Consider the following 24,177-nt stretch of genomic DNA (forward strand, 5'->3'; position numbering starts at 1 on the left):
CAAAAAAATAAAGAAAAAATAAAAAAGCAGCAATCATGTAAAAGCAAAAAAACTGAGAAATAAATGTATATGGAGAACTTAAAGGAACATGAAACCCAACATTTTTCTTTCATGATTCAGATAGAGAATACAATTTTAAACAGCTTTCCAATTTACTTATATTATTTAATTTGCTTCCTTCTCTTGTTATCCTTTGCTGAAAGGTGTATCTAGACAAGCTCAGGGGCAGCAGAGAACCTAGGTTATAGCTGTTAATTGGTGGCTGCATATATATTTGATTGTGATTGGCTCATCCATGTGTTCAGTTAGAAACCATTAGATCATTGCTGCTCCTTTAATAAATTATACAAAGAGAATGAAACCAATTGGGAAATAGAAGTAGATTACAAAGTTGTTTAAAATTGTATTGTCTATCTGAATCATGAAAGAAATTTTTTGGGTTTCATGTCCCTTTAACAGTTGCTAGAATCAACAAAATATAAAAATGCTTTAGTCACTGAGGGAATTGAAATAAGATTGGCTGACTCTTTGGCAGAATTTCTTTTAATATACTAAATATGCTTTTTTATTTAATTTGTCTACATTTTTACACATAATGTATTTTTTAATAAATAAAAAATGGCTTAGTCAGAAGAACTACTACTTTGAATTCAACAGATAGTTAAAAATACAAAGAATAACTATGTCTATTAGATCCGTGATTGGGCAGTTATTTAAGCAGTTATGTGTTTGTTATGTTTACAAACCATACGTACATTAAAGGCGTTAAAGGAACATTGTAGTGCATAAATTACATGCTCTAGTTTTTAGCAATAGTGACCCAACAAGTCTAATGGCCTGATGATCAAAGGGTTCTCCAGCTTGGAAATAAATTGTAGTGCAGAATTCACAGGGATAAACTAAGTGAATGCTCAAAAGAAAAAGGTCAAAACTCTCCAGTACTGCAAGATATCTGTGCTTTGTATTCATATACAGAAACTATAAAGTGTAAATGCAGCAGAATTCTCATTTCATGCAGTGCTATATTGCACTGTGCTTGTCTCTCCGTCACTTACAGAAATGCAGAGAACGCCCCTTGAATAAGCAAAACAAAATCTGCCTTTTGAGAATTTCACTAGGGATCTGTAGTGATAGAGGATCATTTTAGATCATCTCACCTGAGTGGAGAGCTTTCGATCATCAGGACTCAAGTGTTAAACCTCTGTAAAGTTAAAGGAAAACTTGGGATCCAATGAACAGTAGCAGTCACCCGGCTGATTGGTTAACCTTTTTTCGTGAGTTAAACGTTCTGTGCCCGATGATCAAAAAGGTGCTGGCATGGAGTGAAATCACCCAAAATATGGGGGGAGTTTTTTTTTTTTTAGCATTTTATTGTAACGTGTATGACTTTCCTTCACATACAGAACCCTTTGGGGCAAGCTAAAATTTGCGCCTCTAACATTTTTTTAGGGACCTTGCAGTACTGAAGAGACTTCTTATTAAATAATCTTGCCGGTGTGGAGAACTTTAGATCATTGGACCCACATACTCCTCTTTTTGTTTTTCTTTTAAAGAAAATATGCAGTCAAGTGCAACACCAGCCGTGTAGTTATAAAACCTGTTAAATATTTTACGTTGTATCCATGTGAATTCTGTGATTCATTTCTCAAAAGAATGTCACATATGGCTGCTGGTAGCAGCATTTGGCTCTTTTTGGCGCTGGATTTATTTACGTGAAAGTGGTGCATTTTCACACAAATAAATCCGGTGCCAAAAACAGTCAAATTCTACTACCCGCTGCTGCCGAATGCATACACCTTCTTTCTAGTGTTTTGTCATACATCTTATGTTGCAGAAAATAATTGTAGTGGTTTTTCAAAAGAAATGATGCCATATTAATAAAGTGGTGTGAATAGTCCAAATGAAGGATACACTCGTATTAGTGTCAAATACTTCAAATCTTATTGTATTTACTGGTTAAATTCAAGGTATCCCTCAAAAGAAAAATTTGGCACACAAAAGTGAAATTCAATATGCATTCATGAAATTCAATATGCATTCATGGGAACGTAAGATAAAACCAAATGTGTTCTCCCATGGTACTGAGCATTTAAACATTCTGAGACTGAAGCACTTGGCTGATATATACTGTCATGCTACCAATATAACATCTGAACATTCTCCCAAATCATAATGAAATTTATCAAATTATAAAATGATGATGGGGATGTGTCCGGGCAGAGGCCATGATTGGTTGCAAATCTGGTGGCTGCTGATGTGACTGACATAATCCGCTGCTTAACTTCTGATAAATGGCTCATTCTATCATGGCATCTACAAATTTTGTTACAGAAGCTTGTTCTACAAAAGTGGATTTGATGCGTTTTTCAAAACGAAGCAGATGCGTTTTGAATTAGCTCTCTGCTTCATAGTGGCTTAAACATTCCTTTTGGGCAAAAGGAGGCTCATATTTGACCCTATCTTGCTAGATTGTCTCTACCAAGGTGAGGACACTCTTTTCCTAGGGTTCCAGAGCCCACCGAGTTATTTTTGTTACTTACACAGGGCCGCAGTTTGCGGCCTACTCACCAGCAACCCATCTGTAACTGGCCTGAGGCATATTCCTGAACCGAAGTTCCCCACTGGGCTCCGGAGGGTCGGGGATCCGCTCCGGAGCTAAAGGACCAAGAACTGAAGCTTGAAGTCTAGCTTACCTCCTAATGCAGGACACCGGGTGATCGCTACTTAACTGAGGAGCCAAGACCTTATCGTTAGCGGCATTCTGCCCGCCATCGGACCCCACAGCTACCTCTGACTGATAGTGGCCGTCTGGGAAGGGGGCTGTATCACTCCACACTTACCTGCATCACCATCTGTGAAGCCCGGGCACTGTATCTTGCCTTAACAAAGCGGCACGAACGGCCGCCATCTATCTTTTGGCCTGCTCCTCCTGCTGAGGAAACTGGACACCAGCGGGACTCTGTGGCGTCTCTGAAGCACAGGAAATTCCTTGAGGCCGGTAAGACTGTTCCATTCTCTGTCTAAATCCAGTTTGCTACCTCTGACCCTTGTGTTCTCTGGGGGGCAGGTTACTGCGCAATACTCCTGTACTATAGCCATCAAAAACTGAGCAGTTCTTACACATTGTTTAATTTCTACTAACACAAACGCCCCCATTAATCTCCTGAGGTGCTCTGGGGAGTGATAATACTGGCTAGATTCCATCAGCTTAGCTAGGTTAAAGCACATAAATAAATATAACGCTGGTCACCCCACCTGGCTTCTGTAAGAGGACATTTCCACCAAGACATTTGCAGGTCTCATTGGCCAAGCTTCAAAGAGTCCTAACATCTGGGCCCGTCTCCTTTATTTACCCCCAGTGCTGGGCACCTACCTTACTTTAAACCCACCTGGGACACTCTGTCCTGTTGATTCAATTACAGTATACCTGTGCCCACAGAACTGCCACATTTAGTGTTATTCTAAGGCTCTCTACCCACTCTGCACAACTACTGTGGAGCCCACTCCTGGATATTTGCCCACAGGGTCTATACATTGAGCTTCTGACTACAGAATTATCCATAGGCTCTCAGGAGTGTCCTGTAGCCTTAACATCCGCACCTGCAGAAGGAGATAATTGTTAGGGGGTTTATACAATCCAAGTGCTTCCACACCGGTGGAAAGATTCCAGCAGGAAATGGACCGAGAATAAAGGTTTAAAAAAATGTCTTTATTGATATCCGTAAAATATGTACTGTGAGTAGTCACAGACATGAAATACAATATCACAGCCTTCAAGCGTGTCAGCCTAGTAGCTCAATATCAAACAAACCAACATGTTTCGTGCTGTTACAGCACTTTGTCAGGGATAGTGAAGGGTTAACTGCTCACCTGTTAAATGCACACTTTGTCCAATCAAAACCATGCAGCCTGGTTCAAACCAATAGAAATGCTTTGGCTAGAGTCATCGTGTGTCATACAATGAAGGTGATTCATTTGCATATTTAGTTTGGACAAAGATGTAACAGCAGGGGATCAGTATAAAATAAATGATTGCTCGTATATCAACATTAAAATACAACAATAGATATTGAGTTAGCAACCTTTACTGAAAAATAATAATAATCATAATGTGGATGAGCCAATTCAGCAAAAACATTAGAGTACACAACTTCCACAGAAAGCGCTCCTGCCTTCACCTATTCACTGATGCGTTCTGACAGCAAGCATTCATACTCCAAATGGTATATATTTAGTGTATCAAAAATATCAATCCACCTGTTGTACATTTCAATACTATACAAAGTAGCAAAGCAACAGAAGCAGCTCAATGTAGTTGTAAATCCATTACAAAGTGAAATATACAACAGGTGGGTTTGATATCACTGTTCATCTTGTAATAAGGGTAGCCTTATAAAGTGGTAGCCAATAATATAGCCATAATGCCACTAAAGGTGTCTACTATATTTGCTATACTTATTTGTCTAGCCTCAAAGAGAACATCATTTTACGGGTAAATTTAATGTCCTAACTCGTCTGGTCATAAGAGGAAATGTGCTAAATGGGGGGACATCAATTAGTATGTCCATAACGCCGTGAAAAATACATGTTATGTTTACTATCCTTGTTTATCTGACCTTAGAGGGGGCATAGTTCTAAATTAGGAAAGTAGTTTAATGTTGCTATAATACTAAGTGTGGATCCGTTAACAAGGAGAGATAGATAGCAGATGGATTTTGTGTCCTTATTCATTTTGTCATAAAGAGTCACATTCAGTGAATGGCTACCAATAATATAGCCATAATGCCACAAAGAAATGGCCACAAGAAATATCTGCTACACTTACAATCCTTATTTGTCTGACCTTAAAGGGGACATAATTTGTAAAATGAAGGAGCAGCTCTGCTGGATTTGCAATCCTCATATGTCTGACCTTAAAGGGGACATGATATATACAATAAAGGAGCAACTTAGTGTAGCTGCAATACTTAGTGTCCCATTTATCTGACATAGAAAGGAAACAAACCCACATAATGGCAACAAGGTTTGCTACAGCTGTAATGACGTAACACAAACATGTTATTTTTAATCTCCTTTCATGACGGACTAACAAGGAGAACAACTGGTTTGTAGACCTAACTGTACTTAAATCAACCAATACAACATGTTGCATAGGGAAAGAAAGGAAAAAGGAAGAAAAAATGGAAAAAAATTGAATAAAAAAATTTAAATAAGAAAGTTGCTATGTGCACCCTTAGTGAAGTGAAGTGAACTATATAAGAACAATATCGTGAAAATGTAAACCCAATGGCGAAAACATGTATAAGAAAATATTAAAGTGACTTAAACCATTCATTATACCATTATGTTTGTGTGAGTTATGTGTCTTATATATTTTCATTGACAGCAAAGTCTGCATTAGAAATGGTTCCAAGATTAGTATGATTCAACAGTCAAAAGTTATATTGATGACATTTTGCTATACTATAGTTCAGTGTAGTCTTTAAAATGTGCTAAGTTTAAACTAAGCAGGTGAAATAAACAATTTTTAAGTTTGTGTGAAAAAATGCAAATGAGTGAAAAAGTGAGTACAGAAGTGTAAAAAAGTGAAGAATTGACATTAAGTAATGTTATTACCCAGTGAATTATTTTATATCCGATTTTTCATTTATACCTATTGGGGCACCTGATTGTAATGTGAATATCCAAAAGGTTTCACATTTGTTTAGTTTATCATGTCTATTTCCTCCAGTATTTAGTTTAGGAACATGGTCTATGGCTTTGAATGAAAAATATTTAGAGGGTTTGTCACAGTGGGATCTAAAGTGTTTAGCTACTGGTGTCTTTGGTTCCTTATCTGATAGAGACAAGAGGTGCTCCCTTATTCTGTCTTTGAGCATGCGAGAGGTGCGGCCTGTATATTGTTTTTTACATAATTTACAGGTGATTAGTGTCCCCTTTAAGGTCAGACATATGAGGATTGCAAATCCAGCAGAGCTGCTCCTTCATTTTACAAATGATGTCCCCTTTAAGGTCAGACAAATAAGGATTGTAAGTGTAGCAGATATTTCTTGTGGCGTTATGGTAATTTCTTTGTGGCATTATGGCTATATTATTGGTAGCCATTCATTGAATGTGACTCTTTTTATGACAAAATGAATAAGGACACAAAATCCATCTGCTATATATCTCTCCTTGTTAACGGATCCACACTGAGTATTATAGCAACATTAAACTACTTTCCTAATTTAGAACTATGCCCCCTCTAAGGTCAGATAAACAAGGATAGTAAACATAACATGTATTTTTTACGGCGTTATAGATATACTAATTGATGTCCCCCCATTTAGCACATTTCCTCTTATGACCAGACGAGTTAGGACATTAAATTTACCCGTAACATATTTCTCTTTGCATCTGATATACACTGAGTATTATAGTTACACAAAGCCGCTTTCTTATCTTTGTAAATTATGTTCTCTTTGAGGCTAGACAAATAAGTATAGCAAATATAGTAGACACCTTTAGTGGCATTATGGCTATATTATTGGCTACCACTTTATAAGGCTACCCTTATTACAAGATGAACAGTGATATCAAACCCACCTGTTGTATATTTCACTTTGTAATGGATTTACAACTACATTGAGCTGCTTCTGTTGCTTTGCTACTTTGTATAGTATTGAAATGTACAACAGGTGGATTGATATTTTTGATACACTAAATATATACCATTTGGAGTATGAATGCTTGCTGTCAGAACGCATCAGTGAATAGGTGAAGGCAGGAGCGCTTTCTGTGGAAGTCGTGTACTCTAATGTTTTTGCTGAATTGGCTCATCCACATGATTATTATTATTTCTTTCATGTAATTAGCAAGAGTCCATGAGCTAGTGACGTATGGGATATACATTCCTACCAGGAGGGGCAAAGTTTCCCAAACCTTAAAATGCCTATAAATACACCCCTCACCACACCCACAATTCAGTTTTACAAACTTTGCCTCCCGTGGAGGTGGTGAAGTAAGTTTGTGCTAGATTCTACGTTGATATGCGCTCCGCAGCAGGCTGGAGCCCGGTTTTCCTCTCAGCGTGCAGTGAATCTCAGAGGGATGTGAGGAGAGTATTGCCTATTTGAATTCAATGATCTCCTTCTACGGGGTCTATTTCATAGGTTCTCTGTTATCGGTCGTAGAGATTCATCTCTTACCTCCCTTTTCAGATCGACGATATACTCTTATATATACCATTTCCTCTACTGATTCTCGTTTCAGTACTGGTTTGGCTTTCTACTATATGTAGATGAGTGTCCTGGGGTAAGTAAGTCTTATTTTCTGTGACACTCTAAGCTATGGTTGGGCACTTTTATATAAAGTTCTAAATATATGTATTCAAACATTTATTTGCCTTGACTCAGAATGTTCAATATTCCTTATTTCAGACAGTCAGTTTCATTATTTGGGATAATGCATTTGGATATTAAATTTTTTCTTACCTTTAAAATTTGACTTTTTTTCCTGTGGGCTGTTAGGCTCGCGGGGGCTGAAAATGCTTCATTTTATAGCGTCATTCTTGGCGCGGACTTTTTTGGCGCAAAAAATTTCTTAGTCATTTCCGGCGTCATACTTGTCACCGGAAGTTGTTTGTATGTGCGTCATTTTTTTTTACGTTTTTTTGCACCAAAGATGTCGGCGTTACCGGATGTGGCGTCATTTTTGGCGCCAAAGCATTTAGGTGCCAAATAGTGTGGGCGTCTTTTTTGGAGCTAAAAAATATGGGCGTCATTTTTGTCTCCACATTATTTAAGTCTCATTGTTTATTTGCTTCTGGTTGCTAGAAGCTTGTTCATTGGCATTTTTTCCCATTCCTGAAACTGTCATTTAAGGAATTTGATAGATTTTGCTTTATATGTTGTTTTTTCTATTACATATTGCAAGATGTCTCAGATTGACCCTGGATCAAAAGCTACTTCTGGAAAAACGCTTAACTGAGTTCAGTTCTACCAAAGCTAAGTCCATTTATTTTAAATGTTATAAATGTTTATCTTTAGCTATGGTTTGTAATAAGTTATTATGATATACTTTTACATGCAGAATCCATTAGTATTTATGCTTTATATATTGCCATTCTTACATCTTATGTGCAAGAAATATTTAGAAGATTTATAAGAAATATTTTTCTGATTCTATGTTAAAGGCTTTGTCTGACTTTGTGCCTTCTAATAAAAAAGTTTAGGTCTTTTTCACTTCTTTTTTAATTATTGAAGTTTCAAATGACCAACAGCATACTGTTTTATCCTTCTCTGATGATGTTTTTTCTCTTTCAGAATTTTCTTCATCAGATATTGACACTAACAAATCTACTTTTTTAGTATTTTTTTATTAAAGTACATTTGTTCTTTGTTGAAAAGGTGTTGATTATTTTGGATATTAAGGTAACTAGTTCTTTAAGACTAGCTGACACTATTTCTGCTTATTTATTCTTCTGTGTTTTCAGAGGTTTTCTTTCCAATTCCCCATATTAGGGAATGGAATAGGCTGAGAATTTTCTTTTATTCCTTCTTCAAAGGTTTTAAACTATATTCTTTGCCAGCAGTTAAATTCAATTTGGAGGGTTCTCCAATTTATTGGGGCTATCTCTACTCCTACTAATTGGGCTATTGTTTCTATAGCAAAATAATATTTATTTTCCTTTAGATGGTTGTATCTTATTTATGGAAAATTATTTAGTTTCAGGTACTTTTCTTGGTCCTGTGTTTTATTTGGATGTTGCAATTGCTTCATTTTTGTTCTGTTTACTTTAAGATCAAGTATCAGATTATGATTTATTTTAGCATTGTTAAGGGACAACATTTACTAGACTAGGTGCTGTTGCATTTGTCTTGCTGTTTTGCATTTATTGATTATGCAAGTCCACTGTATTGACTGTTCCTTTAACTGGACTATCATGCTAATAATTTCATTTGTGTCTTCATTTTATTGAATATTTTCGCAAATGAGGGTTAATCTATGTCTTTAGCTATTTCAGCTAGAAGAATTTTTGTGTTTTTTAAAAAATCCATATTTCTTTTGTTCTAAGATAATCAATTATTTGTTTTATAATTGGTTTCAATTCTTAACGGTTACTCTGGGCTTCAAGATTGAGTTCTAAGATTAAAACTTTAAGCTTATACTAGTTTGGTTGTTCTTATTAAGGAACGAATTCCTGAATTCTTTCCCAAGTAACATGTTTATAATTGGAATTTTTTTCAGTTCGAAATCAGCTCCCTAATATTGCGATGTACGTGCCGTATTCCAGCTTGGCTGGCAAGGGGCAGGTTAAGACTTCTTTAAAATTTATTTGGTTCTATTCGGTCCAAATTTTTTAAATTTTATTCCAGTAAGGCTTACACTTTCTTTAAGTGTTTTTCGGGCCTATATATTTTAGGAACTGTTGAAGCATGGCTGGGCACCCATGGGGTTCAAGCGCTGCTCAGACCTGGAATCTTCTGGGGTATTTCTTCCAGTTCCATTTTTAGGAAATGGGTTTTGGAGTTTTATTCAAACTATTCTGCCTTTTTTTGGTCAGTGATAGCATTATTTGTTTTCATTAGATACAATAAATGCATATTTTCATTTTTCTGTTTTCATTCAGATTATTTTCTGAGGATGCGGAATCTCATATGATTCACTTGCTCTTCAGGACATAGTTAGAGGATCTTTTTTTCAAAAGCTCTTGATTTCTCACACAAGGGTCACCTTTTTTAGGTTTCCAGATGGTTTGTGTCACTGTCTTTGTCTCTATAAGACAAGGGACAATTTTTTTGTGTTCCGTTTGTCGGTACCTTTAGTCTATTATTTCTTTCAGTTGCTATATATGCATAGAAGTTTTAGGTTTAATGGCCACAGCATGGATTTAATTCCCTTTGCTCATTTTCAATAGAAAGAACCTTTCCAGTCTTTTATGCTGAATTATGGTGCAGGGATTCTAGGATTTTGCATTTTAAATCTTTGAATCCTAATATTTATCTCTTGATTTGGTGGTTAAGATCACCATCATTTAGTTCTACAGGTCTCTTCGTTTCTTTCAACCTGGACCATGATCTCTACAGATGCGAGTCTTTTTGGTTGGGAGGCTGTCTGAGGATCTCTGTCAGCACAAGGGGTTTGGAAATCTCAGGAGGCGAGATTACCATTTGATATTTTAGAACTCAGTGTTTTCTCAGAATTTTTCAGTTAGTTTCTTTTTGAAGAAGAGACGTTTAATGTTTTTCAAACAATATCACTACTATGGTGTATGTCAATCATCAGAGTAGGACTTTCAGTCCTTAGGTTGTGACAGAAGTGTCTCGGATATTAGCTTGGGCTAAATCCAGCTCCTATCTAAATTCTGTGTTTTTTTTTCCCAGGTATAGATATTTAGGAAGCGGATTATCTCTGTTAATCCAGCTTTTCCTCCGGGAGAATGGTCTCTCTTACCCAGATATGTTTTTTCATCTCATCTTAATAAAGAACTTCCCAGGGGCCTATTAAGGTCAGGGAATCTTCAGGCGGAAGTAATGTATACATTGACATTTCTTTGGAATTATCTTTTGGCCTATTTCTTTCCGCCTCTAGTTCTTCTTCCAGAATTCTTCTGGAGTATTTGTTTGTTATGCTGGTAGCTCCAGCATGGCCTCTCAGGTTTTGGTATACGAATCTCATTCGGATGGCCAGTTGCCAACGTTGGACACCTCCGTTTAAACCAGACCTTTTCTTTCTCAAGGCCATTTTTTTTCCATCAGGATCTCAAATCATTACATTTGAAGGGATGGAGATTGAACGCTTGGTTTTTAGTCATAGAGGTTTTTCTGACTTATTGATTAATACTATGTTTCAGGCTCATAAATCTGTCTCTAGAAAGATTTATATTGAGTCTGGAAGACCTACTTTTCTTGGCATTCTTTTAAAATTCATAGAATTTTATTATTTTTTCAGGTTGGTTTGGATAAGGTTTTGTCTTCAATTCTTTGTTAGGACAAATCTCTACTCTTTCTGTTCTTTTTTCACAGAAAGATTGCTATTCTTCCTGATATTCATTGTGTTGTACAGGTTTTGGTCCATATCAAGCCTGTCATTAATTCAATCTCTCCTCTTTGGAGTCTCAATTTGGTGCTGAGGGCTTTACAGGCTCCTCCGTTTGAAACTATGCATTTTCTGAACGTTTAATTACTTTCTTGGAAAAGTATTGTTCCTTTTGGTTATTTCTTCTGCTAGAAGAGTTTTTGAGTTATCTGCTCTTTTTTTTTGAATATCCTTTTCTGATTTTTCATCAGGATAAGGCAGTGTTACTTCCTGATATTCATCATTTTTTTCAGGTTTTGATTCGTATCAAACCTGTCATTAAGCCAATTTCTCCTCCTTGGAGTCTTAATTGGGTTCTGATGGTTTTTCAGGCTCTTCTATTTTGAGCATATGCTTGTTTTGGACATACATTACTTTCATGGTAAGTATTGTTCTTTTTGGACATCTCTTCAGCTAGAACAGTTTTTGAATTATCTGTTCTTTCTTGTGAATCTCCTTGTTCTGATTTTTCATCAGGATAAGGTGTTTTTTTGCTGTCCTCATTTCAATTTTCACCTAAGTTGTGAATTCTAACAACATTAGTGGAGGAATTATTGTCTTTTCCTTGTGTCCTAATCCTAAGAATTCTTTGGTAAGATTCTTACATTCTTTAGGATGTGGTAAGAGTTTTGAAATATTATGTTGAAGCTACTCAGATTTCAGATAGACTTCTAGTCTATTTGTTATCTTTTCTGGTTTTAGGAAGATCAGAAGGCTTCTGCCATTTCTTTGGCATCTTGGTTAAGCTTTTGTTTCATCATGCTTATTTGGAGTCGGATTATTCCCCGTCTCAGAGGATTACGGCTCATTCGACTAGGTCAGTTTCTACTTCCTGGGCTTTTTAAGAATGAAGCGTCTGTTGATCAAATTTGCAAAGCAAATACTTGGTCTTCTTTGCATACTTTTACTAAATTCTACCATTTTGATGTTTTCTCTTCTTTAGAAGCAGTTTTTGGTAGAATAGTACTTCAGGCAGCTGTTTCAGTTTTGATTCTTCTGTTTATAATTTCAGTTTTTTTCATTATTAAAATTGAAACTTTTGTTTTGGGTAGTGGATTAATTTTTCAGCGGAATTAGCTGTCTTTATTTTATCCCTCCCTCTCTAGTGACTCTTGCGTGGAAGTTCCACATCTTGGGTATTTATATCCCATACGTCACTAGCTCATGGACTCTTGCTAATTACATGAAAGAAAACATAATTTATGTAAGAACTTACCTGATAAATTAATTTCTTTCATATTAGCAAGAGTCCATGAGGCCCACCCTTTTTTTGTGGTGGTTATGATTTTTTTTGTATAAAGCACAATTTTTCCAATTCCTTATTTTTTTGATGTTTTCGCTCTTTTCTTATCACCCCACTTCTTGGCTATTCGTTAAACTGAATTGTGGGTGTGGTGAGGGGTGTATTTATAGGCATTTTAAGGTTTGGGAAACTTTGCCCCTACTGGTAGGAATGTATATCCCATACGTCACTAGCTCATGGACTCTTGCTAATATGAAAGAAATGAATTTATCAGGTAAGTTCTTACATAAATTATGTTTTTTCAGTAAAGGTTGCTAACTCAATATATATTGTTGTATTTTAATGTTGATATACGAGCAATCATTTATTTTATACTGATCACCTGCTCTTACATCTTTGTCCAAACTAAATATGCAAATGAATCACCTTCATTGTATGACACACATGATGACTCTAGCCAAAGCATTTCTATTGGTTTGAACCAGGCTGCATGGTTTTGATTGGACAAAGTGTGCATTTAACAGGTGAGCAGTTAACCCTTCACTATCCCTGACAAAGTGCTGTAACAGCACGAAACATGTTGGTTTGTTTGATATTGAGCTACTAGGCTGACACGCTTGAAGGCTTTGATATTGTATTTCATTTCTGTGACTACTCACAGTACATATTTTATGGATATCAATAAAGACATTTTTTTAAACCTTTATTCTCGGTCCATTTCCTGCTGGAATCTTTCCACCGGTGTGGAAGCACTTTGATCTTATAATTTTTTGGCGGTTTGTCCTGGCACTATACCGCTTCCAGCAGCCCTACAAGCACTCTCTCTCACTGGACGCACCACATAGTGGCTACACCACCGGAGGAAGATCTTTCCAATATTTGGTTGCCTATGATATATATATAGCTGGGGTGTCTTTTTGAGGCGCTTCCTCAAGGTGTAGTGTAATTTCTTTGTACAGTTCATATCTTGCTCTCACATCCCCTAGCTACTATTGTTATATCTGAATGTTAACTGTATTGGTCTTTCATTCATTTTTTGCCTAGCTAGAGCTCCTGTAATCCTTACCCTCACCTCCCCGCTCCCGCCCAGCTTGTCTGGGTGGGTCACAACCTCTCTCCCTTTTCCCTTCCTTCGGGTCGTATCCTTGATACCCCGAGGTGAGGGCTGAGGTCTAGAATAAGTATGTTACTGCCTGCGGTTGCTGCTGTAGTCTCTTATCTCTGTTATATCTGTTCACGCTGTCCTGCCTCCACACCGATTTTTGTAGTCTGTTTGCCCCTACCCGTGGGGCTATGTAGAGGGTTGTCCCTCACCTGATGTGGTAGGTAGGATAGCGGGAAGGTCAGAGTGGTTGCCCTACCCTAACAGCATGAGTATTGTAAAATATAAATATATATATATATATATATATATATATTGTCCTCTAACATGTAACTTGTCATTTTAACTGTCTTTAAACATCAGCCCACTCTGTAACACAGGGCTTGGTTTGCTCGAAGGGTGTGTTATTGTTGTTAATCATTAAGGCATTCATCCATCCTATGCAATGCCTCATACCGCTAGGAGACCATCCAAATCTCACGCTAAGCCTCAGAAGACAGTCTTGTACCACTTCTCGCTACAGGCTCAGCAAGGACCTATCAAGCCACTTTCTAACCAGATGGATCAAGATTCGCAGGATGAGAGCTCCCAGTCTAGTGTTAACTCTAGCACAGCCTCCTCTAGATACCTTACGAAGTCTGCTATGCAGAAGATGCTGGCTGCCCAGACCCTATCCCTCAGGAAGGAGATCCATCGCAGCTCAGCTGAATTACGTAAAGATATATCTGAGATAGGTGTGGATGCTATGGAGCGCAAGCAAGACAATCTGGCCACAGATCATACCAATCTTCTCTCATACTCAGGAGCCCTATCAGATCAGATAACACAGCTGTAATACAAGCTAGCTGACCTAGAATATAGGTCCCGCGGGAGTAATATCAGATTTAGAGGCATTCCGGAAACAGTTTCACCCTCTGAGTTGCAGGCCTTCCTTTCAGACCTATTTCAAGAACTGCTTGGGACCTTTGAAATGTTACCCAACACCTTGTAGAGGTGTCATAGGGCTCTTAGCCCCGCTCGCTGTCATCTGACAAACCCAGAGACGTTATTGTATGTTTTCACAGCTATAGTGTCAAGGACCAGGTCTTGCAAGCAGCATTTCGCAGGCCATCTCTCTCTGAGAAATTCAGGGGGATACAACTACTCCAAGATCTCTCTCAACATACCCTCCAACAGCGGAGACTGTTCTCCCTAGTTACAGAAGTTCTCAGGAGAGAAAACATCAAGTATAGGTGGGGGTACCCAATCAAAATTGTTGTTACCAAAGAAAACCAGTCCTATAGGTCAATACCCAAAGTCAAGGTTTCTCTCTACTAGAGTCCTGGGGCTTGCGTCCACCTGAAAGCAATATCGAAGCCCCTCCCCAGGCCAAGCTCAGGGCCTCTGCACCAGAATGGCAGGTCAAGGAACAAAGACCGAAAAGGCCTAAGCAGCAAGCTCCTCCACATGAACCTGATCTGTAAATGACTCGGATCTCGATTTTACCTACTGAGCGCCCTTGGGGTAAGCTGACTTGATTAACTACTCCTGGCAGTTCCTGGGTTTTTGTTACAAGTATAGAGTTACATGCCTTCATCAGTTGCACCTTACGTTGCTGTACTTATATAATTATATTGTTATAGAATGTTTAGAATGTTTAAATATTTTATATCTATTTGGGTCATTCCACTCTGACCTTATTGCTCATTTTTTTAATCTCCCCTCCCAAATAAGCCCGTTTCTTGGGCTCAACTTGGTGGATTATTTCCACCACAATACCCACTTTTTTTGTCAGCAGATTTATTCCATGTTGTACATGCTTTACCCTTGTTCCCTTCTTCCCCTTCCCTCTATCCCCGGCAGGCCCTGGCATCCCTTTCCTCCTACTCTGATAAATGGCTCATAGTAATAATATTAAATTCCTTACTCATAATGTTAGGGGTTTGAATTCGCTAGGCAAGCGTAGCATTTTTCTTAGATCACTCTCACACTCAAATCCGGATGTTTTTCTCCTCTAAGAGACATACTGGAAAGAGGGAGATATCCCTAGACTTATCTTTAAAAATTATACTAAAATTGAACTTGCCCCATATTCCTCCAAGGCAAAAGGAATGACTATCCTTATACACAGACGAGATATCCTTCATAGAAAAAGATCCCCAGGCCAGATACATAATTTTAAAGTGTAAGCTAAATCCAATTCTGTATACCATCGCCTCTGTATACCTCCCTAATACTGGCCAGTGCAAGTACCTTCACAAAATTCTCAAACTGGTAGATAGGTACGGACAGGGCAGGGTAATTATTGGTGGGGACTTCAATTTGGTATGGGACCCTCTCTTAGACAAAAAGACAAATAGAACTAGTTCGGGTACCTCCCGTAGTGATAACCTCTCCCTCAAATTTAGGTCCCTCATGTTGAAATTTTGGCTCTATGATGTTTGGAGAGCCTTCAACTCGCAGGACATAGACTTTACACACTATTCACATGCCCACTCAACTTATTCCAGGCTAGATTATATTTTTTCCCAAGCCCAAACTTTAGACCATGTTAGAAAAGTTAAAATCCACGTCTGCCCATGGTCAGACCACAATTAGGTTTCCCTTACTCTTAGCGAACCCACTGGTAAACCAATCCCTGCATCCTGGACCATGTCCCACACCTTACTTACTGACATCCCTTTTAGAGAAGAGTTATGGAATTCCATGAGGGAATTAATTGAATTGAATGATACCCACTCAGTTTCTGATGATACTCTGTGGGGAGCTTTGAAGGCCTCCTTCAGAGGCTTGATATTCAAAAAACAGGCTAATTTAAGGAAAGCTCAGGGATTACCCTTATCACAGGCCTGTAGTGAACTCAAAAAATTGGAAGCTCAGAATCGCAGCTCTCCTGCGCCGCCACAAATGGAAGCGATTCGTAATTTGAAGGCCCATATCTGTGAACTGGAACTGAAACGCACACAACACCAACTTATTAAGACAATTATTTTATTATAAGGGTAATAAAGCTGACATATTACTAGCCATTAGATTAGGCCCTAAAGAAAGCACTTCTCGCATTCAAATGCTTAAACATAACTTCCAGTCCATTACTTTGCCTAGTCAGATAGGCTCTATCTTTGCTAAATACTATGAAGACTTTTACAACATTATGGACTCTGAGTCTCCCTCTGCCATGCTCCGACCTGCTATCAAGCAAATTCTTAAACCACTCAATCTCCCTACTCTGTCGACGGCTGACCAGGATTCCCTGAGAGGCCCCATTTCCCTAACCGAGGTTAAACAGGTAATCAGGCACCTTAAGCCGCTTAAGGCTCCGGGCCCTGATGGCTTTCCCTCTTTGACTATAAAACATACAGGGCTGAATTATCCCCCCTGTTACGTTTTTTCCACACGGCTGGCTCGCAGGGCTCATTCCGCAGGGAATTCCTGGAAGCCACTATTATAACTATCCCAAAGCCCGATAAGGACCCATGTTTATGTTCCAGTTACAGGCCAATCTCTCTCATAAACACAGACATTAAAATCTATTAAAAAATTCTGGCTAATAGAATTGCTACACTTCTCCCCAATATAATTAACGAGGACCAGGTAGACTTTATCCCCAACCGAGAGGGGCCAGATAACATTAGGCGTTTGCTTAATATTGCTATGGAAGCCACCAGACTAAATAAACCCTTCTCGATCCTATCATTGGATGCCGAGAAGGCATTTGATAGGGTCAGGTGGAAATACCTCTGGGAGGTCTTGGAGGCATTTCAATTCCCAGCAGAAATGTATTCTCATATACAAGCTCTGTACTCTTCTTCAGCAGGGGTATGGGGTTTTGCTCTGCTTCATTCTCACTGTCAAACGGCACCCGTCAAGGCTGCCCTTTATCCCCTCTCTTGTTTGCCTTGGCTATAGAACCCCTTGCCGAACTCATCCGTCGGGAATCCTCTGTGGAAGGTATTGCTCTACACGGTACTTCCCACAAAATTGTGCTCTTTGCGGATGGCATCACCATTTTTTCCTCTTCCCCCAAAGATACTATCCCACCGCTTTTGTCCCTTTTGAAACTCTTTGGCGATATGTCCTCCTACAAATTAAACCCCACAAAAACAGAACTTTATTCATGGGGGTTCCCCCCAGACTATATCCAAGACCTTGTAAACACATACAACTTCCAGAGTAAAAAGGAAAACATCAAGCATTACTCAGCTCATTCACGACAATTATACCCCACTGTTATCTGAACTACGCTCCCTGACCTCCAAGTGGAACCTTCAGGCGGTGTCATGGTTGGGTAGGATTACTGCACTCAAAATGTCATTCCTGCGGGATCTTATTTGAATCCCTCCTCATTGTCGACGTCACCTTTGCATCGACAGTAAAGTAATTCAGGAATGTTTACTTATTTGGGATAAACTCAGGCATTACTCTGGGGTAGCACCACATCCATCACCCATTCACTCTATCGCAGGTCTCCTTTTAGGCCTCCCTGACTCCCATCCAATACCTGGACTAATCTGGGGCTTACAAGGTTCAAGGACCTGTTGGTCCCTCAATCACCAAACCATTTCCCTCCCCTTTCCCAGCTTGTAGGATCTCAGGTAATCCCCCCCCCCCCAGCTACATTTTGAATTTACAAGATTTAAGAGCATACTTAGCTCCTGAAGATTTTCCCCCTCCACTCGCCGCCCTGTGACTCCCTGGGAAGCTAGGTGGCAGAGGGGTGTGAAGATGTTTAAACCTATGTCCCAACATTACCTGTTAATAGAAGGGGCACTGCCCATAGATAAGGCAGCCCATGTTCTGAAATGAGAAAACACACTGCACACTTCTTTTCCTTCACTGATATGTGCTAGAGCATTTGACCTTACCTCCAAGGCCATGCATTGCACAACTCTATTTGAAACATTCTACAAACTTCTATCACACTGGTACTTTATTCCCACTAGATTGTTTAAGCTGGGTCTAATTGCTTCCCCTCTGTGTTGGAGGTCTTGCGGCCTCCCGTGTGATTCCCTCCATATTTGGTGGGGATGCCCTAAAATTAAGTTATTATGGAATAGGGTCTTTGCAACCTTGTCGTTATTGGGCATCCGGGTTCATAAGGCTCCGGAAACTGCCCTTCTCCACATAGGACTTCATCCTCTTCCCAAATACCAAAGCTATTTATGTATTTACTTTTTCACCGTCACGAAACTAGCTATAGCTAGATCCTGGAAAAAATATAGGCCCCCTGAGTGGAACTCTATCCTAGAAACCATGGCTTATATCAAAGCTATGGAAAAGAACGTATTTAACAATATTGATCTCCATGAACTTATTTGGGAGAATTGGGCAGCCCTATTTAAACCTCATTGGCAACCCGCAGTCTCTATGTGATAATAATATTTTTTTTTTTTAAAAGTAGCCAGTGTCTGATTTTGTCTTAGTGTATAATATAGGATATTATTAACATTATTGTTGAATAACTCCTGGTATGCCCCTTTATGTATGCTCCTTTATGTATGCCATCATTTATATAATCAAGTATGTAAGTAATTACTAGACACGTATACCTTTTGTTATATACCTGTAGCTAAAGGGACAGTCAAGTCCAAAAAAACTTTCATGATTTAAATAGGGAATATAATTTTAAACAACTTTCCAATTTACTTTTATCACCAATTTTGCTTTGTTCTCTTGGTATTCTTAGTTAAAAGCTAATTCTAGGAGGTTCATATGCTAATTTCTTAGACCTTGAAGACTGCCTCTAATCTGCATTTTGACCACCAGAGGGCATTAGTTCATGTGTTTCATATAGATAACATTGAGCGTGAAGTTACCCTGTAGTAAGCACTGATTGGCTAAAAAGTAAGTCTGTCAAAAGAACTAAAATAAGGGGGCAGTCTGCAGAGGCTTAGATACAAGCTAAACACAGAGGTAAAAAGTGTATTAATATAACTGTTGTTTATGCAAAACTGGGGAATGGGTAATAAAGGGATTATTTTTCTTTTTAAGCAATTCTGGTGTTGACTGTCCCTTTAACGTTTTGTAATTCATAATTATTTAATCAAATAATGTGATATTCAACCAAGCACCTATATTAGTATAAGATATAATACTGTTTATTGCTTTACTACAAGGACTATAATTAATACACTGATGCACTTATTGGTTTTGCAGAAACAAGTTTTCTTTGTCTCATATAATAGACTTTAAGGTTGTCAACCATTAATAGACATAAGTATAGGTTGTTGTTATTATTCTTAGACTCTCTCCATGTGGTATTTTTTACAGAAAGTCTCATCCCCTGGGTATATGTTTATATTATGTTTAGCCAATCTGGGAATGTAGCAGCTCATATTCATAAGTGTAAAGGTCTAGACTTTTTCTTACATTGTATCCATATTACTTTTAGTAAACGTCCTTACCATCAGATGATATGCCTGTAAAGGGTGGCTATCTGACCATAGCTGTATTCTCCTACAGTCTTAAACTTCACCACACCCTAGCAGTCTGAGCAGATATAGAGTGGCCTATCTTAGTTGCTGAAAGTAAAGATCCAAGACTTATCTACTATTTTTTCTTTATATTATCATTACTATGAAGCCTATAGATTAATCTATATCTTACATAAAGGGCAGATAACTACTGCAATAACAACTTGTATCTGGGCAACGTTAGTTTGTGTAATTGTTCTCATTGTCATTCTGTTTTCTCCTATATACATACAGACAGCTATGAAAAGTATCTCTATTTTGATTATAATCTAATCAGGCCCAAGAGTGGTCATATTTCATTAGAGTATCCTTATTTTGTTTATCATTTACAAGAGTGGCATAAGATTTGCTAGATTATCTCCGTCAAGTTCTGATACTATACATACTGTAGGTCCATGAGTGGCCTGCTGATAACATAGGAGGTCCATATATTTTAATATAGTTTTCAAATATGCTTGCCTAACTTTCAATGCTTTGACTTGTAATTCAATATTGCTGTCTTGTTTGAAATTTTCTAGAAATATTCTTGATATTGTCTTTTTGTGTTTTATGCCAATTATATGTAATGTTTCACTAAAAACCTCAATATATATATATATATATATATATATATATATATATATATATATATATATATATATATATAATTTATTTTTTAAGACATGATGAGTTCACGGATCATCTTAATTACTAATGGGATATTCACCTCCTGGTCAGCAGGAGGAGGCAAAGAGCACCACAGCAGAGCTGTTAAATAGCTCCTCCCTTCCCTCCCACTCCAGTCATTCTCTTTGCCTACGTTAGTGATAGGAAGAGGTAAAGTGAGGTGTTAGATTAGATTCTTTAATCAAGAGTTTATTATTTTTAAAGTAGTGCAAGATTGTGCTGCTTTGTCCTAGGTTGTAGCCGTAGTTCATATCAGTCTCTTCAGTAGAGCTTTTGGTGGCTTTAGAGCAATGGGAACTTGTGGGACATAATTCTCACTGCGCCTCCCATACATTTTATGCTGCCCTAACCCTGAAAACCTGAGGGATTTTACTCAGGAATTTTGTTTATTTCCAGGTCCATAGGAGGGAGAGGACCTCTTAAACCTGGGAACTGCCTTGCTGCCAGGCAGAAAATGAGGTAAGTGCTAACTTCTTTTCTGGGGGAAAGGATCTCAGAGAAAGTTTGGGCACTTTATTTGTTCATCTAACCTCATTACACTGGGTCTCAGATTCTCCTAGTTTAGTAGGGGACATTAAGGCAGTTAGGACGCAGGCACTGGGTGATTACATATGTGTGCCGTGGGATCTTAGACATGTGTTTTGATGAGCATAAAATGCTTAAAGGAAACCCTGCAAACAGTAGAGTTATCGGATGTAACTTTTCAGTTTGTCCGTATAGGACAAGGGGCTCTTTTGTCCCAATGGATGTGTTTAATATATGACGACCGCAGTGTGAATGTTATAACAGTAGTTGTTTTTTATTGAGTACAGTTGCAGGAGTTTTGGCCTGTCGGTCCCGGTACATTTATTAAAATACATAATGGCAACTGGGAGTTTCATATTGGTTGTTTTGTATTCATTTATATTGCATATGCTGTTAATGTGAGCGTAGCAAGGCGGAGGGTTCATGACACTGGGGTAAGAATGCAGTGATCCCCCCCCTAAGATTATGTTAACTACATCTATCAAGGGGCTCCCTAAGGGCTCAGGGGGTTTGGACTCAGCCAGAGTCCTATCTTCCTATAAACATTCTGGAGCTGAGAACGATCTACCATATTCTTCTGGCCTGGCCTCAGTTAGCCTCGGTCCAGTTTATCAGGTTCCACTCGATCAAAATGACGTCAGTGGCTTACATCAATCATCAGGGAGGAAAGAGAGGAGTTCCTTAGCAATGACAGAGGTATCCAAAATAATTCAGTGGGCGGAGGCCCATTCTTGCTGCCTGTTGGTGAGATACATCCCAGGGGTGGAACATTTGGGAGGCGGATTACCTACGCAGGCAGTCCTTTCATCCAGGGTATTTGGAACTCCATCCGGAAGTGTTCTCCAGCTTTTTCCTCAGTTTGCTTTTCTTCCTCGGGCTATTGCTCAAATCCAGCAGGAAAGGGCTTTGGTGATCCTAATATCACCGACTTCGCCTTGTAGGATTTGGTATGTAGATGGTCATGTCATCTCTGCCATCTTGGAGGCTTCCACTGAGGAAGGACCTTCTAATTCATGGGTCCCTCCTTCACCCAAATCTGGTTTATCTGAATCTGGCTGCTTGGAGATTGAACACTTATTATCCAAGTGGGATTTTTATGACTCCGTCATTGTGACCATGATTCAGGCTCGAAAACCTGTTAATAGTCGAATTTATCATACAATATGGTGTAAATATCTCTATTGGTGTGAATCCATAGACTACACATGGAGTAGATAGGATTCCTATAATTTTGTCTTTTCTCCAAGAGGGTTGGAGGAAGATTTATCATCAAGTTCCCTAATAGGGGGGGTGGAGCCTATAGTTGAAGCGGCAGGACGCATTTCTGTGGAGCTCCTGACTCTAAATGTCTTTAACAGCCGTAATTGTATGACAGTTGTTTAAAATAGAGAACATTTATGCTCAGCAATAGTCTGGTATAACTGGAAGTACAAATCCACGTTGAGATTGCTGATCGCCTATGCTCTTCATCTGTGCCACAAAGGGATCGTTACCTCTATCAAGGCCGAACGTCTGCGTGACCAGGGCTGCCGCATTATACCTCCCCCAGGAAACTGGGTTATAAGGCAGGAGTTTAACACTGCTTTCAAAGATTCTTTAATGGGATGACACCAGGTGAGCTGTACACAAGACATACTTAAACCACAGCTCTATCACATTCACTCAGTACGCAGACAAGATAGCGCCTAACATTGCCCTGACACTTGCAGCCGTGACCCGCTTGTTGGATGAGCACTTTGCGAATATGCTCTATACATGGTCCACTGCATTGGAGGATCTACGGCCAGTCTCAGTGCGAATTGATAACAAGCACTCTATGTCCACAATGGAAACTGGGGAAACAAAAGGAGGGGATACCACACGTGAGCGCTTTTCAGATCAAGTGGTGCCCTCACGCCAAGACCGAGTTCCGACAAAGATCAGGGACATACCTGCCCCCCAGCAAGCTATCCAGGTTGAGCGGGTTGTGACTGAAGGAGGAGGAGATGGTCCTATAAGTATACCCGACAAGCAAGCCCTGGATCTACTAACTGAGCGCTCTGTAGCGTGGAACGCTGAAGTTACGACACCAATATCACAAGTGCAGGAACAAGCCTGGGCCGTGAACACTATAACTGCTCAAAGGCACATCTGGCAAAATCGGAGTAACTCCACTAAGCATACAAGAATTACAGTTAAGACCATAACCGCTGACAGGAAGGATTCCTGGATCCCCATCACATGGTTTGCGATATGGACAGAAGCTGGGACACTAGTACCACACCTCAGCATAGGCCACCGCACTGAGGGTTCTGCAAATGCCCAAAGGAACCACCACCACTGTTTCTGCAACTCCCCCGCTTCATATCCTCTGATTCTGGTAAAGCTGGGCATTGGGTAAGCTGCGCACACTGGGAACGGTACGAATTTATGCCCATAACTAGGCACATCATAAGCTGATGGACACTGTCCGGGTTAATTTCTGGGACTGTTCTACTCAAACTAACACAACCACGCTTGTTTTCAGTGTACTTCTTATTATTATTGTTATTGTTGTTTTATATTTTATTTTATTTTTTACTTATTACTAAACCCCAACTAGTGAGTTTAGTGTCTTAGGGAGTTGAAACAGACTGTTGGACTACTGATTCCACAAGGACTAAGTTTCTAAGCTTTAGTTGAAAATTCGGAAATCTATCTCATTTACAAACTGCTGTATCTGTGGGGACTATAAATATGTGCACTCATATTAACTGCTAGAACATTGTAGTTTCATAAATGCTGTTCCTGCTAGGTGGTGAAATCAACTTCTTATGTACATGCATAAATATATTGCAATTGTTGGCTATCAAATTAACTCCATCCAGGGTTAAGATCCTAGTACTTATGACCTAAATTTGTAAATGTGCTGATACTATAGGTGGACAGTGCCTTAATTAGATCGATAGATCTGACAGGCCCTAATATGTATCACAGTGTTAATATATATATATAACTTGGGCTTATGTGTAGACACAAAATGAATATATTGTTAATCTCACATTATAATAATGCTATGTAATTTCAGCAGAGACTATAGCCAATTCCCAGAGGGGAGCCCTATTGTGCATATTTAGGTACCTGATTGTTTGGTAGATATTTTTATATGCCCC

General features: G+C 38.9%; 1 protein-coding gene across 1 annotated transcript in view; it reads left to right on the top strand.

The window, feature by feature from the left end:
- SKIL (SKI like proto-oncogene) overlaps positions 1-24,177 on the top strand; it is a 113,524-nt gene that overhangs the window by 86,170 nt on the left and 3,177 nt on the right. The window lies entirely within an intron of this gene.

Source organism: Bombina bombina, chromosome 4 (genome assembly GCF_027579735.1).
Source record: "Bombina bombina isolate aBomBom1 chromosome 4, aBomBom1.pri, whole genome shotgun sequence".
In the NCBI taxonomy this organism is placed as follows: Eukaryota; Metazoa; Chordata; class Amphibia; order Anura; family Bombinatoridae; genus Bombina; species Bombina bombina.